At 39.5% G+C, this 13,583-nt stretch overlaps 1 protein-coding gene across 5 annotated transcripts in view; it reads left to right on the forward strand.

The window, feature by feature from the left end:
• MRTFA (myocardin related transcription factor A) overlaps positions 1-13,583 on the forward strand; it is a 121,131-nt gene that overhangs the window by 55,776 nt on the left and 51,772 nt on the right. The gene's annotated exons all lie outside the window — the stretch shown is intronic.

Here is a 13,583-nt window from a genome sequence, read left to right on the forward strand (position 1 = left end):
TTCTTTTGCTGTTGGTCAAGATATGGACTGAATAGTTTGCTGGTACGACCTGGCTTTGTTCTGTAACAGACTGTTTGGCCTGCTGAAAGAATGAGTCATAAATGTTATTTTCTTTTTTTTTCCTTAATGAAGAGGGAAGAGTGTTGGAAGAATAATTTTTTTGACACAATCTACAAACAGTAACACTTTAAACTGTGTTTGAACAGCCATATGAGGGACTCATGCAAGTTAGGGAAATCTTAGGAGTCTTGGGTGTGCTGCTGGCCTCTATATGCAAATTTTGTGCTTAAATGGCAAATACAAACTTTCAAAGATAATTTCACTTTCTTCTTTATTTTAGTTATTATTGTTCAGAAGTTTCTTTTTATGACTTCTAGCAGGTGGCTGGGCAGAAATGTGTGTGCAGTACACATACAGAAGTGCAATCAGTCAGATAGATAAACCCTAAATTTCAGATCATTTTTTGCAGACATTTTGCATGGATGGATAAGAGTTATGGCCACTTAGGGTCACTGAGCATCTAACAGTGCATTGCCAGAATTAATGGCTGTTATCACTTGGCCAAATGGCTACTTTTGTTAATGAATTCCATTTTCCCTAAATTTTGCTCTACTTCTTTGTTTACTGTTCTGGGTAGCATTGGTTTGTTTCTATGCGCTACAGTGTGGTTTGCGCTGTCTTAGTATATGTTGCAAATTGTCTCTCTGTAATCTTAATTTTTTTTTTTCTGTGAGTATACTGAAAAAAACGAACATCTCTTCAACATAGTGATCTACGGATAGCGTATTTGGGCTTTAATATGTTGTTCCATTGACCTGCTGAAAAAAATTTTAGATTCTATTAGAGATCAAGCCAGGTATGCAGAGCAGGCTGTTCTGAACTGTTAGAAGTGCAGTTTAGATGAACAAGAGGGTTTTTCCCATGCATATTTAGAGAACAACAGAAGTATTGTTTTGAAGTCAGCACTGTAAATGAGCATAGAAATAATTCAGTTCTATATAGTGGATAAAATTTGACTTCTCTGGTCTAATTTACTTTGTGTCCAGCTGGTTCTGGAAAAAGGAGCAATTGTTTCACCTGAAAATTATTGTCATCTTGAAACAAACCACTCATTTTCAGGGGAAAAGTTGCATTTTCCAGCTACTTTAGCAGATTAGGGACATATTAAACTCAATTTAGGACAAAACGATGCTGATCCCATTCATTCTTTCTTTCAAAGCACAGCTCTCAGAGTCTTTCTCTTCTCTTTTTAAAGGATTTAAGTTGAAGTGCTTTAGGGATGTCAGCTGCTAAACTACTTATATTGAAAAGAAAGGGGACAGCATGTCTGTGTATTCTGTGTCCCCCTCTTCAGCTCAGGTGTGACAAAAGTCAGAGCTGCAGGTTTTGTGGTTGGTTTTCTCTTTTTTCCTGTTTTAAATAAAGTTTAAATTCAGTGCTGGCTTTCGTTACTCGTAAGAATAACCTCTCATTCATGCACTAAAGTGCCTTCTAACTTCATCTTTTTCAAGCACCTGTTAGTAGGGTTTTCTTCCTTACTGTTTTAATTTCCTAGCAAGAGGTTTTTCTAGTTGTGAGGTTTTTCCTCTAGTTTTTGGCATTTCATTTTGTTTGAATAGTAGAACTTAAAATTCCAATCATTATTTTTTCTTCCTCTTTTTTTTTTTTTCCTCACCCAACTTGGGATTTCAAGATTGCAATGAGTCCTTGAATCAACACAATCAGGATTTTGGTTTTGGATGGAGAGTGGAGGTGAGGGGAAAACATTCCTACCTTTATAGTTTTCATAATCACCACTTTAAAAATAGAACTTTTGATTTCAGTTTGGAATCTATGGCATTTGGAAATAAAACCTTTTGTATCTAGGTAGCGAGTTCCTGGGGAGTGTAAAGAGTTCCCTAGTTGCTGGTACAGTTCCCCGAGATGTGTATATTCTGAGTAGTGATAAAATGACTCTTCCCTGGCTTTTAACCAGGATCCTGCATGTGATCCAAAGACCGAACAAAGTTATGTGAGCTTCGTCGTCATCATGCAGTGGGAATTCTTTCCGAAGCAGCAAATGGGATGTTCCTGAAGTCAGCTTTAAATATGGAAATTTTTATGCCAGAGCTACTAACTGCATGAAGTTCTGAGTTGGCTGTTATAAGACATGGAGTGAGGAGTGCACAACTGTAAGCTCTACATTACTGAGTTATTCCATTCATGAAAGATTTGAACATAACCTTTTGCTGCCTTTTATCCCTGTGATTAACTATTGAGTAATCAAATTGCTGTGGTGTTGTGTTAGCCAAACTAAAGTTAAAGGATTGTACTGAAACTAAATATATAAAGGATGCTTCTTTTTTTTTTTTCTTTTGTCAAGAATGACAGCCTGCAATAAAGGCTACTCATTAAAATCACTTAGTTGAACAGTACCTATTTCTACTGACAACTTTAAATTTAAACAAGAAACTGCTGGAAATATATTAAAACCTGGAGTAAGTATTTGTTGAAGTGTTAAATTATGTTTTAAAACCAGTATTTTTTTCTCTATCTGCTTTGAAAATACTCTGTTCATTCATTTTATGCAGCAAGTGTTACTCCCCGTTTCTCAACCTATAGTGTAGGAAAAAAACCACTCGGGCAGCTTTTTGTCTTTATCCATTCTGTGAACTAAGATGAACTTGGAAGGGCACACACAGGCTCCATTTGTTCTAAAACAACAAATATGTGGTAGACACAAAACAATTACTCACCGACTGCTTTGTTTCCTAACCTTTCTTATGGCTCCAGCTTACTTTAAAATATGACTATTGAGAAATAACTTTAAGGGAGAGGGGGTGTGTGTGCATGCATTTTAACTAGTTTCCAGTCTACATACTAAGATTGTCATCATCATCGTACTGCATTTTTTGTATTGTTCACCAATTGCTATTAAAAACTAAATTAAACTTTAAAATGCATGTAAACTCATGTCAGGTTTCATATGCTGTAACTTTAATCAAAGCAGAGTCTTCCTTGCTGTGAAATTAATGCATTATGTATAATGGGCCCTATTTAATTGCTGCAATCACATTCTGTAAGTTACCTGTTAATTTACATTGCGAATATGAATCAACCTTTCTTTAGGAACGTAGTTCAAGTGCGTGAGCAAAATGAAGTAAAAAAGAATTATTTAAGTCAGCTTCTTATTTGGGGTCTTTAGGCATGATTGTAGAAAAATTACTTAATGATTATTTAAACAGGCTCAGACTGATCATTGTTATCTTTGTGGCTCAGACTGATCATAGTCATCTTTGTGGCCTGCCACTAATTTAGGTTCTGGATTAATATCTGAACGTGTGTTATGCTGAGTCTCTCTAAACTGGTATGATGATTACACCACACATGGTTTGCCTAAAGGGATACAGTGCAGACACACATCCGTTCTGTCTTCTAGTTACCTGGTTACTCCTTGCTATCCGGTGTTTGCCAGATTTAAGAGATGACTAATGCTTAACAAAGTGCTCAAGTTTCCATTTCTGTGTGATAGCAGAAATTTACATTAGGGTTTAGATTCAGGATTTTTTTTGTTTGTTTGTAGTAATGAGATCCATGTCCAGTCTACATCTTGATTATAGGCATTAAAATATGGGGTTTTTTTATATCTAAGCTTTGATATGAATCAGTCTCTAATGTATGTCCAGAGTTGTACAGACCAGTGGTGGAGATTATAGGTAACTGTTAAGGTTTTGAGAATGTCTCTGATGTTGTTTGACATTATGTGGAAACTGACATAGATAAATTTTACTATTTAACTGTTTGCCATCTGCTTTTACCAGTCTCAAATGACTCCTGCAGCACAACCCCTCCCTGCCCCCCAACCAAACAAAACACAAACAAAAAAACCCCACAAAAACCCAAACCCCAGAACCTGAGGTAACCTACAGCTTCCTGTCACATCTGGATGCTCCTTGTTGCTGAGCTGATGCACCTCAGTTCAGACTTACAGCACCCTCTGCTGTTCTGACCTTAGGGCTCTTCCAAGAAGAGACTGACACTTGTTTCAAATTGTCTTTTCAAATGGAGAAACCTCAGCTGGTTATCTTGAGGCAGTCTGAACTTTTTGTTTTGTTTTGTTTTTTTTTCCTCCATTTGTGACTAAGGAAACATGAGCCCTCCTTTATAGAGGTGAAATCTTTATCTTAATGGAAGAAATATTGTTCCCCTCTCCCCTCAATTTGTCAAGAGAATTTTACTAATGGAATCAATATAGGAAAGTAGTTTAATTACATTGGCATGGCTCCCTTTTGTGATTAACCTTAGTGTGGTTTAAGAATGTTGTGTAACTTAGCAATAATTTAAGTAGGTGAGGAGTCATAAAGAAACAGAACTGGAATTACCCTTCAGGGTCACAGACCCCACTCCCCTGCTGTTGCAAATAATCAGGTCATATACTCCCTTCGTAATTTTATTGAGCACCGTTTTAAAAAGTGTTAGATTTCTCACTCGCCAGCAACACATACTGGAAAGCTATCCTAGAATTTCTCTCTTTGTTTAAAAATCTTCTAGCTTTAAATATGAAATGAGCATGTGTGTCAGTGTCTTTTAGTCCAAATAACTTTTTGTAGTTAAACTGATGCAAATCTTAATGCAGGTGAAATATTTTCACTAGAAGCTGCATCCACTTACAATATCCTTAAGTAGGCAAGTGCTAAAGTAGTGTCTGCTAATGTGACCTGCTGAATACTTTTTTGTATTTTTCTATCATGATGCTTATTTTAAATCAGATCCTCTAAGTAATATTAATGATAGTTCCTAGGCATTATGCACACCGTTGGAATCCCAACAGGTTAGGAACCTATTTAATTATCCAGTGTGAGAAGTAGGTTGAGAAATGTATTTATGGTTCTTTGTAGTCTTTTCCATTTTCTTTGCCCTGATTGTTTCTTCTCAGAAATGAGTGTATCCCAAATAAAGAAGTTGCAGTTTCCAATGAAGCGCAAGCTGGCTTGTAATGATAAGTGACCTTGAGATATATTTTTTTTTTCCTTTTTATTTTTTTTTTTCTGCTGGAGATACTCTGATTGAAGCTGGTTTTCCTTGTCTACATCTTTAAATACTTGAGATTTCAATTTTGCATTCACTGATGACAACTCAAATTAAATATACACCTCTTACAAATAAATTGAGTAGTTTTGATTTATTAAAGTTACTATCAGACACTGAGGTACCACCAGTTAAAAATTACAACTCCCAAAACTCTTGGTTCAGCTCTTCAGAAAGTACCTTGAGCTTGACTTATTGCAAAACACTCCCAAGGCTTAGAGCCCTCAATGTTCTTTCACTAAAAGCTGAAATAAACAGAAAAACACTTTGCAGTACATCTTTGCTGACCCCATGTTACCTCAAACTAAGCAAGAACAAGATCCAGATTAGTAGGCTCCTTATGGAGAAACCTCTATTGCTAATCTTATCTTGAAAATCCAGACACTAACATGTGTGTCTGGAACAGCATAGTGTCTTAAAGTGGTCTCTTGGGCAGAAAATTTTCAGCCCATTTAAAGGTCAAAGCATCTTTAAGTTTAAGCTAGAAGGTTACTGGGAACCTAAATGGACCAGAAAAGAATAGCAATTTTAAACAGAAATACAGAAGTTTCAGTTGGTTTGGGGTTTTTTTTAATAATTTTGATTTCCATGTAACTTTAAATGTACTACATACAATCTCATTTCAGGGTTTTTTTTTTTTTTTTTCTTTTCTTTTGCTATGCTTTGTTTTGTTCTCCTCCTTGTGCTGGGCTTTTGCATTATGGTGGCACACTAAGTGGCTGCTTATAATAAGAGACTGCTCCACTCCTCCCAGTTTTCCTCGGAGAGAGGCACTCACTGTTTGCTGTGGTTGTTGATTTAGTGCCTGGGAAGAATGAGGTTTTTTGGACCACTTCCTCGTCACTCTCTCACTAAGGGAGCCTGCGTCATTGAGAAATGTTTAACCTTCTGGCCCTGAAGCGGGACTGGAAACTTTGCTGCAAAATCTAGAAGCTAAAACTAGATCTTGAAAATGTTATTTATGCAAACTACTCTTTCCTTTGATTTAATTAGGACAGTAGATTGCAGAGCTTGATTTAGAGTTTTGAGTACCTAATAATTTGGAGAGTGAGCAGAAGGGAAAAATTAGTTCTTTAGCGAAGAATGGTGAGTTACTGGTTTAGGGGAGGAAGAGAGAAGAGTTCTGGGGGCAAAAGACCAAAAAGTGTGGGAGGACTGCATGGGGAAAGGCTGTCCTAAGATATAATTCTGGGAATGTCAAATGCTTCAGTATTTCTCTCTAATTTGTGTAAGGAGGCCGGCTATGCATAACTTTATTCATGTAACTTGATGGTTTCAAAATGCTGATAGCAGAAGCACAGCCTGAAAAAGCATTGTGGAACAGGAGTCTTCAGACTTAACCTTGAAGCATGAGTTGGTTTTGGAGAGCTATGGACCTAAATTGTGGTGGGAGCTCTTATTTCCAGAGGTTTGAGCTAATAATAGGTACTGCCTCTCCCTGTAAACTTTGGTATGACTACTATATGTCTGATTTTTCCCAGACTGTCCACTTTTTTCCCCCTTCTCTGCTCCCCCTCCCATCTGGACCACAGGGGTTCTTCCAAGACTTGTGCAGAATTTCCAGATGTATGGCTGCCCTGCTGGAACTACACCCCAATAAATGAGACAGCAGAAGACATTCAGAAATCCCAGACATTTCTGCAGCATAATCATAATAAACCTGACATATCTTGAAAGTGTTGTGCTTTTGCAAATTAAATATATATTGTGATTGTAGTACAAAGAGTAATCCTGGTGTGTCTACAGAGTGTTGGATGTATTGTATATGCTCTGGCAATCTACACAGCACATACTTACATGTTTATCTTCACAATAGTCCAAAACAGAAATGTGGCAGCTCTGTCTCTCAGGGTCCAACCTCTTCAGGGTAAAGAAATTGAAACTAAAAGGAAGACGCTTGACTCAAGGGTGAAATAGCAGGAAATGGTTTGAACTGTCCCAATGAATTTTCACGACCAATGCAAGGGAGGAGAAAGGGCTGTACTTTTCTTTACTCCTCTGTTTTTCATTATTAGCAGCTCAGAGCATCTGCTGCTTAGCCCCAGCTAGCTTGGGTGTAAATTGGATGATTGGACTCTTTTCTGAGCAGACTAATTCACTTTTGGAAACAAAGCCGTTACAAAAAATTGTTTTCTGCTGTATCAGTGAGCTGAATTAATTCACTGAATCTTCTTATGAAACCTAAAGCCATCAAAAAGAAGGAATGATGAGAAGATACTAGATTATTTCATCTGTCTTGAGTAACCACTCAAACTATCTGTACTGAATAGTGAAACTGAGTCAGGTAGAAGAGAACCGATTTCAACTCTGAAGTCATCAATAGGACGAGAAAACTGCTGAACACTAGATCGTGGAACCAGTGAAGAGTGGCAGTGGCTGGGCAATTAGTCTAGAAGAGAGAGAAAAGATCACGCGGCAAGGAAGAATATAGAGTGTGTGATAGCCTCAAATAATTAAGAAATGTATGGAGACTCCACAACCTCCCTGGGCAACCTGTGCCAGTGCTTAGTCACCCTCACAGTAGAAAAGTGTTTCCTGATGTTCAGAGGGAACCTCCTGTGTTTCAGTTTGTGCCCACTGCCTCTGGTCCTGTCCCTGGGCACCTCTGAGAAGAGCCTGGCTCTGTCGTCTTTGTACTCTCCCTTAAGGTATTTATACACATTTAAGGACAAATGGGTGGCCCCACAAGTGCTGGATAGAGTGGAAGGATCAATCACCAACCCTGATCTGCTGGGAACATTCCTCCTAATGCAGCCGGGGATACCATTAGCCTTCTTTGTCCCAAGGGCACATTGCTGGCTCATGTTCAACTTGGTGTCCTCCAGGATCCCCAGGCCCTTTTCTGCTGAGCTGCTTTCCAGCCACTCGACCCCCAGCATGTGCTTGTGCACCCTCTGGGCCCAGCCATTCAGCCAGTTTTCAGTCCATCTCACTCTCTCCTCATCCAGCCTGTGCTTCCGCCAGCTCCTCTATGAGGATCTTACAGGAGACAGCGTCAAAAGCATAAGTCAGGGTAGACAAACATCCACTGCTCTCTCCTCCCCTACTGCATCTGTCTCTCCACATTGTAGCTCAAACCTAAAGATGGTTTTGCCCAATAGCTGTCTTGCTGAGGCAAAAATATTTTCTGCTATGAGACAATTGTGAGTTTATAGTGAATTCTGGACTTCCTATAGCATAGTTGCCAAAAGTAAGCATATGGCAATGTCTATACTGTTAAAACTGTTTTTGTTCTAAAGAGTTTGTTTGTAAGTGACTTCTGTTAAGTCAGCTGTTAGATGTGTTGGGAGTGAGCAGCCAAGTCCTGTCAGATCATAAGAACTGGCAGGCATATAAAAGCTATATCTTTTTCAGTTGTATGTTTGTCTGTTCAATTAGGTCATCAACCTGTTTGCTTTTATGCGGTCCCACTTTAATTGTCCCTCTCTTCTGTCTGGATTCATAAAATAGATTCAATAAGCAAGGAAGGATGCTAGGATTTCTAATTCCAGTTCTAACACAGAGACTCTGTGTTACATGTAACTCTCTCTACTTGTTTTAACCCAGTTTATCAAACAAAAGGATTTTAAATAGAATTGAATTGTTTAGAATCCATAAATGCAAGGTTCTGACTGATGAGTTCTGGTAACTCATACCAAAGTGACAAAAGAAGATCTTAAAGGAGTGCCAGACAGCTGATAAAAGATAGTGACCAAAGAGGCTTCTCTGCATATTGTTTCAGGTGAGCTCACAGATTTAGGAGGAGGGAAGCAGAACGGAAAGCTGAGGCCCAAATCAGAACATAATGTTCCAAGCACAGTTATCTTTACAGTTACAAGAGCTTAGGCTACGTGCCTTTCAATGCTTTTAAGCCAGTTGGGGATTAAAACTCATAAGATTTGGCAGGTTTTGCTGGGGCAACAGATGAGGATACACCCTCCCAGTTACTTGCCTTTTCTCTTTGCTTTCATAGCTGGGATTACCAGAACTCTTGGATATGAGAGAAAATATATTTTAAAAGAAATCATGGTCCTTGCACAGGAGGCCTGTGTCTTTGCTTCCCCCGCTCCCCTCCCCCCCCCCCCCCCCCCCCCCGTAATAACATAGATCAGATCAAAACCATGTGTAGTATTTTATTGTATTTTCCCTATTCTCTAAAATCTTTTCTGCCTTAAACTTTTGCCAGTGATGGACACTTGAAAAATCGCAGTCTTGCGTATATGGAAAGGTCTTTGGGGCAGAGGTTTGGAATATGGATAAGTGCAGGCTAAGTTTAGGATGTAAAGCTGCGGTTTTATGTTTTGCAGCAATTCCCTGTACGTTTGACTTTACGCTGAGGTACCAAGCAGTAAAAGCAAGGTCACTCACCCTGGTTTTCAGTCAAGGGAGCTCTTATCTTTCTGGCTCTGTCTGTGCAAAATTACTGTTTCTTGCTTGAGCCTGTTTTTTGGTGAGTTTTTTTTCCCATCCACAAATGGTTCTTTTCAAAGAACTTGGAAAACAGGATTTATCGTGAACTGCATGAATATTTTAGGTTAGTTCAGATTGTTTGGGGAAAATACTATGTTTTGGTCTGTTACCTGTGAGTATTGTGACCAAATCACTGGGGAGAGGTACAAATGATGTATAAACTGGGAGAAGTTGTACATTTCATACCAAGAGTCTGTCTTCTGTTATAGCCTTGAACAACTTCAAGGAAAAGAAACCTTTGGTTTGGGTAATGCAGAATAAGATTTACTTAAAAATTTAATCTGTGGAGAAGGAATGGTACTACCAGCAAAACTGCATCTTCCTGAAGTGACAGGCAAGTGAATGCCATGAAGGTGTTAAAGTACTCCGTCCGCTGTAGTATAACCAGGATATGTATCCTGCTAATCAAAAGCTGAATAATTTAGTGGCATGCAGGTAAAAACTAAGTCAAATCCAGTCTCACTCTGTCTGCCTCTTGAGATTCATGCTTTATGTTGTAGTTAAAGTCTGAAATGTCTGCACATGTGGAGGGGGGGTAAGTCCATACTAGATCCTGGAAGCCCTTTCCTTCGGTATCAGTGCAGTCCATTCCATGAAATTAAATGGTTGTGTGCCTTGTCATTGTCTCAGGCTTATTTTATGTTGTAGCTAAAGATTAAAACTTGAACGTGCTATACATTTTTTTATTGGAAACATAAATTCAGTTGTCGAAGCCACCATGAAAGCTTGAGATTGGCATTTATCCAGGGGATAGCTGAGAGTTTCAGCACTAAAGGAGGAGTTTGAGCATTTGACATTGGAGGTGATTTATAGATCTTTGGCAATGCAAGAGCTGAATTTTACATTCTAAGGACAAAATTATCTCCTGCCTCAAAATATCCTGACAATAGCTGTTTTTACTGTGGGGTGAGATGAGCATCTGTGACCATGGATAAGGGGACCACCACTTTCAGTGGCAGCTAACCACTGAATTGGCTTAGCAGTATCATAAAACTTCCTCTCCTACTTTATCTCACCCGAGCCTCCATTACTATGAGTCTGTGACAAAGCACTTGAACCATTTTTGGAGAAAAAGTCAACCCCCCCCCCCCCCCCCAATCTAAAATTATTAACGTTGGCTACTAACATATTAAATGAATGGGATGATTTATGGTCTTTTTAGAATTATACCTCTATTAGTGCATAGTTGTTTCAAGTTGGGAAGCAGTCTTCTCCAACCATAAAAGGTAAATAGACATTTTAAATAAAAATCTAGATTCTGGGATTGCAATTCTGTATCAGATTAAAAAAATAATTGTCATACTGAGCTTCAACAGTGGTGTTATTTCCCATGTAACTGACGTGTTTGGAGGAGGAACAGTAGCATTCTGGGCAAAAGTCACAATCCTGTAGCAAGAGTTTACCTAGTAGCTATTCTGCTAGCATAAACTGTGAAGCAAATAAAGGATTTGCTGATCCTTTCACAAGTAGTGCATGGACATCAAGTGCAGCCTGGCTGTTCTCTCTCTTACTTAGGTAGTTTAAGAATAGATTGCATTTTCGAAGTGTTTGCAGGTAGCCCCTTTGTGCAGCAGGATGGTTTGATAGAGAAGAAACCTTTTATTGCCAGAAGATGAAAGGATGTGGGAGGGAGAAGTGTGGGATAACTTCTGCTGAACAACCACAGGAATTAGTGATGTAACTTCTCAAACTCTTAGACATGCCTTAACATGGGGGAAGGGTATCTTTCTCCTGTCCTTTCCTAGTTATTCCCTCCTAAAAAGAAATCACTGTTTTAAGACAAATTCAAATTGCCTCCTTTTCCGCTCTGTCCTGCTCACTACCCTTCTTGGTCTGGCAGCCAGAACTACTTCTTTTTTCCTGCTCTTGAGAGCAAACCCAAAAGTTTTGGGTTTTTCTGTTTTCACTTGTTCATAGTGATTTAAATTAAAGCCTAGAATATCTGCAACAGGAAATGTTTTGAAAAGTCTGGTCTCAGTGTTCTTCACTTACTTCACGTATACTTAACTCACATGTTGGTCTTCCTGCAACCTCTGGATGTTCCTGCCTGTGTGTGGTGCTGGTAGTGGGGAAATGCGCATCTGCATGTGTGTGAGCACGTCTGCCTACCCCTGGAGATGTTAAAGTTATTTGGGGTGCATGTGGGTGAATTAGCAGACCTAACTGTAAGTGGGAAGGCTGATAAGAAAAATTTTAACTTTGTTGAATCTTGGGTGACTGTCTCTGGCTTGAAACCTTTGACTCTCTTATATCAGGTAAACTAGTGCTCTTAGGTAAGAGCAGGGAACTATTACTCTTACTTCCTTTGGTCTTAAGTATTTTAGAGCAAGATGGGTAATAGCTGAACTAAAGGAATATATGGGAATTCTGTTACAATTCCAGCTGGAGCAGCTCTCAGTTAAGCTCCTCCACTGGAGATACCTACCCCACGTTTGAGATGCCGTACTTGAAGTGTGAGCTCTCAGTCTGAAGCTCCTTGGCTTAGCAAAGGTAATTTGAGCTAATCTATCTAACTTTGCACTGGAACAGAGTGAGAGCATTCATACAACCAGTTCTGGGGGCTCAGCAGGGGGTGGTAACTTGAAGAAAGTAGTAACTTTGAACTATAAAAAAGTGTGTGACAGTGTTTGCATCTAGCCAGAATTTACCAACCAAAATGGTAAAAATAACAAATAAAATATGTTTGGATATGTGTTTTTAATTTACTCACTTGTTTTTGTTAGGCTTGTATGTACAGTGGACTACAGTTGTTTGGGAACTAGCTATAAAACTTCGTTCTCTCAATCTCTCTGCTTTCCTCCTTCCCTCTACTCTGAAGTTTTCTGTTGTGGACAGAGTCCTTCCACTACATTAGCCAGAGAAATCCACCTACTAGTTGCATTTCTTCTCTTGGATAGAAACCTCTACATAAGCAACACCATTTTGTAGTCAAGGAGTGCATGTGCAGCTTTCTGGAGGACAGCATTGATAGAACTGTTGCCAGTGGTTTTCAAAAGAAAATAAAACTAAAAAAAAAAAGAAGGTGATTTAACTGACTTGTCTTTAAAAGTTCCACTGCTTTCTTTGGCTGCATGGATGACACATTCTGGGTGGGTGTAACACTGCCATTTAGTAATATTTGGAGCATGTGCTGCCTAATGCTTTTGTTTTGATATGATCTAAAGTAGGTTAGACTTCTGAACTGTTTCCTTCTCTTCATTACCCCCGGCATCTTTAATACAACAGGTCCTGGAGGGAGGGAGGGAGGGAGGGAGGAAAGAGGAGAGGATGGACCATAAGTGAACCAACATCTCTGTTTCCCTTCCTCTCTCTCCTTCCCTCCTTTTCTGCCCTTGTAGCAATATTGCTGCAGTCTCTTTGCAGATGACCTTTGGTCAGCAACACTGACCAAGTGAGTTCTTGGTTTGGGGAGGGGAGACGTGCGTAAAGGAAAGGTTTTGGCTTCCTTCTTCTGCCTCTCCTTACTCCTCAGGTCTGCCTAGTCTGGGAGAGAAACAGGGCTGAGTGACTCGGTGTTAGGGCGAGGAGGATGGGGCATTGCTGCTGCTATCTCTCCACACCTCACTTACAATGTTGACTTGCCTTGCTGGTTGGAAACTGCTTATCTACAGAGTTAATCAAATGCAGATCAGCATTGCATTCCTTGGGCTGAACTGATTCTTCTCGCTCCTGTGTTTTGCAGATAGGGATCGAAGATTTTATGTGTGTGTTTTCAGGGAAAGGCAAAGTGACATCTTGGCTGAATCGCAAGGAATGGGGTGGGTGGCAGACCTTATATATGTGCTGGGGGTTGATTTGACTCTAGCTGCTGTGTAAAGTTCACTTTGGCAGCTGAAAGATGCAGAGAGAAGCACTTTCAGAATTAGAGACAGTGAGGTAATGAGAAAGTGACATAGGAAAGGAAGTGGTGGGGGGGAGGGGAGGCCTCAAAACGCGGCTTGACATCATCTGATAGGTTTTCCAGCCTGTGCAGCAGCTATTTTTATGCTTTCAACTCACAGTATTTACAGCTCAATGACAGCTAACTTGCCAAAAGTGGGGGTGGTGGTATATCCCAGAGTGGGTTG

This window comes from Balearica regulorum, chromosome 1 (genome assembly GCF_011004875.1).
Source record: "Balearica regulorum gibbericeps isolate bBalReg1 chromosome 1, bBalReg1.pri, whole genome shotgun sequence".
Taxonomy (NCBI): Eukaryota; Metazoa; Chordata; class Aves; order Gruiformes; family Gruidae; genus Balearica; species Balearica regulorum.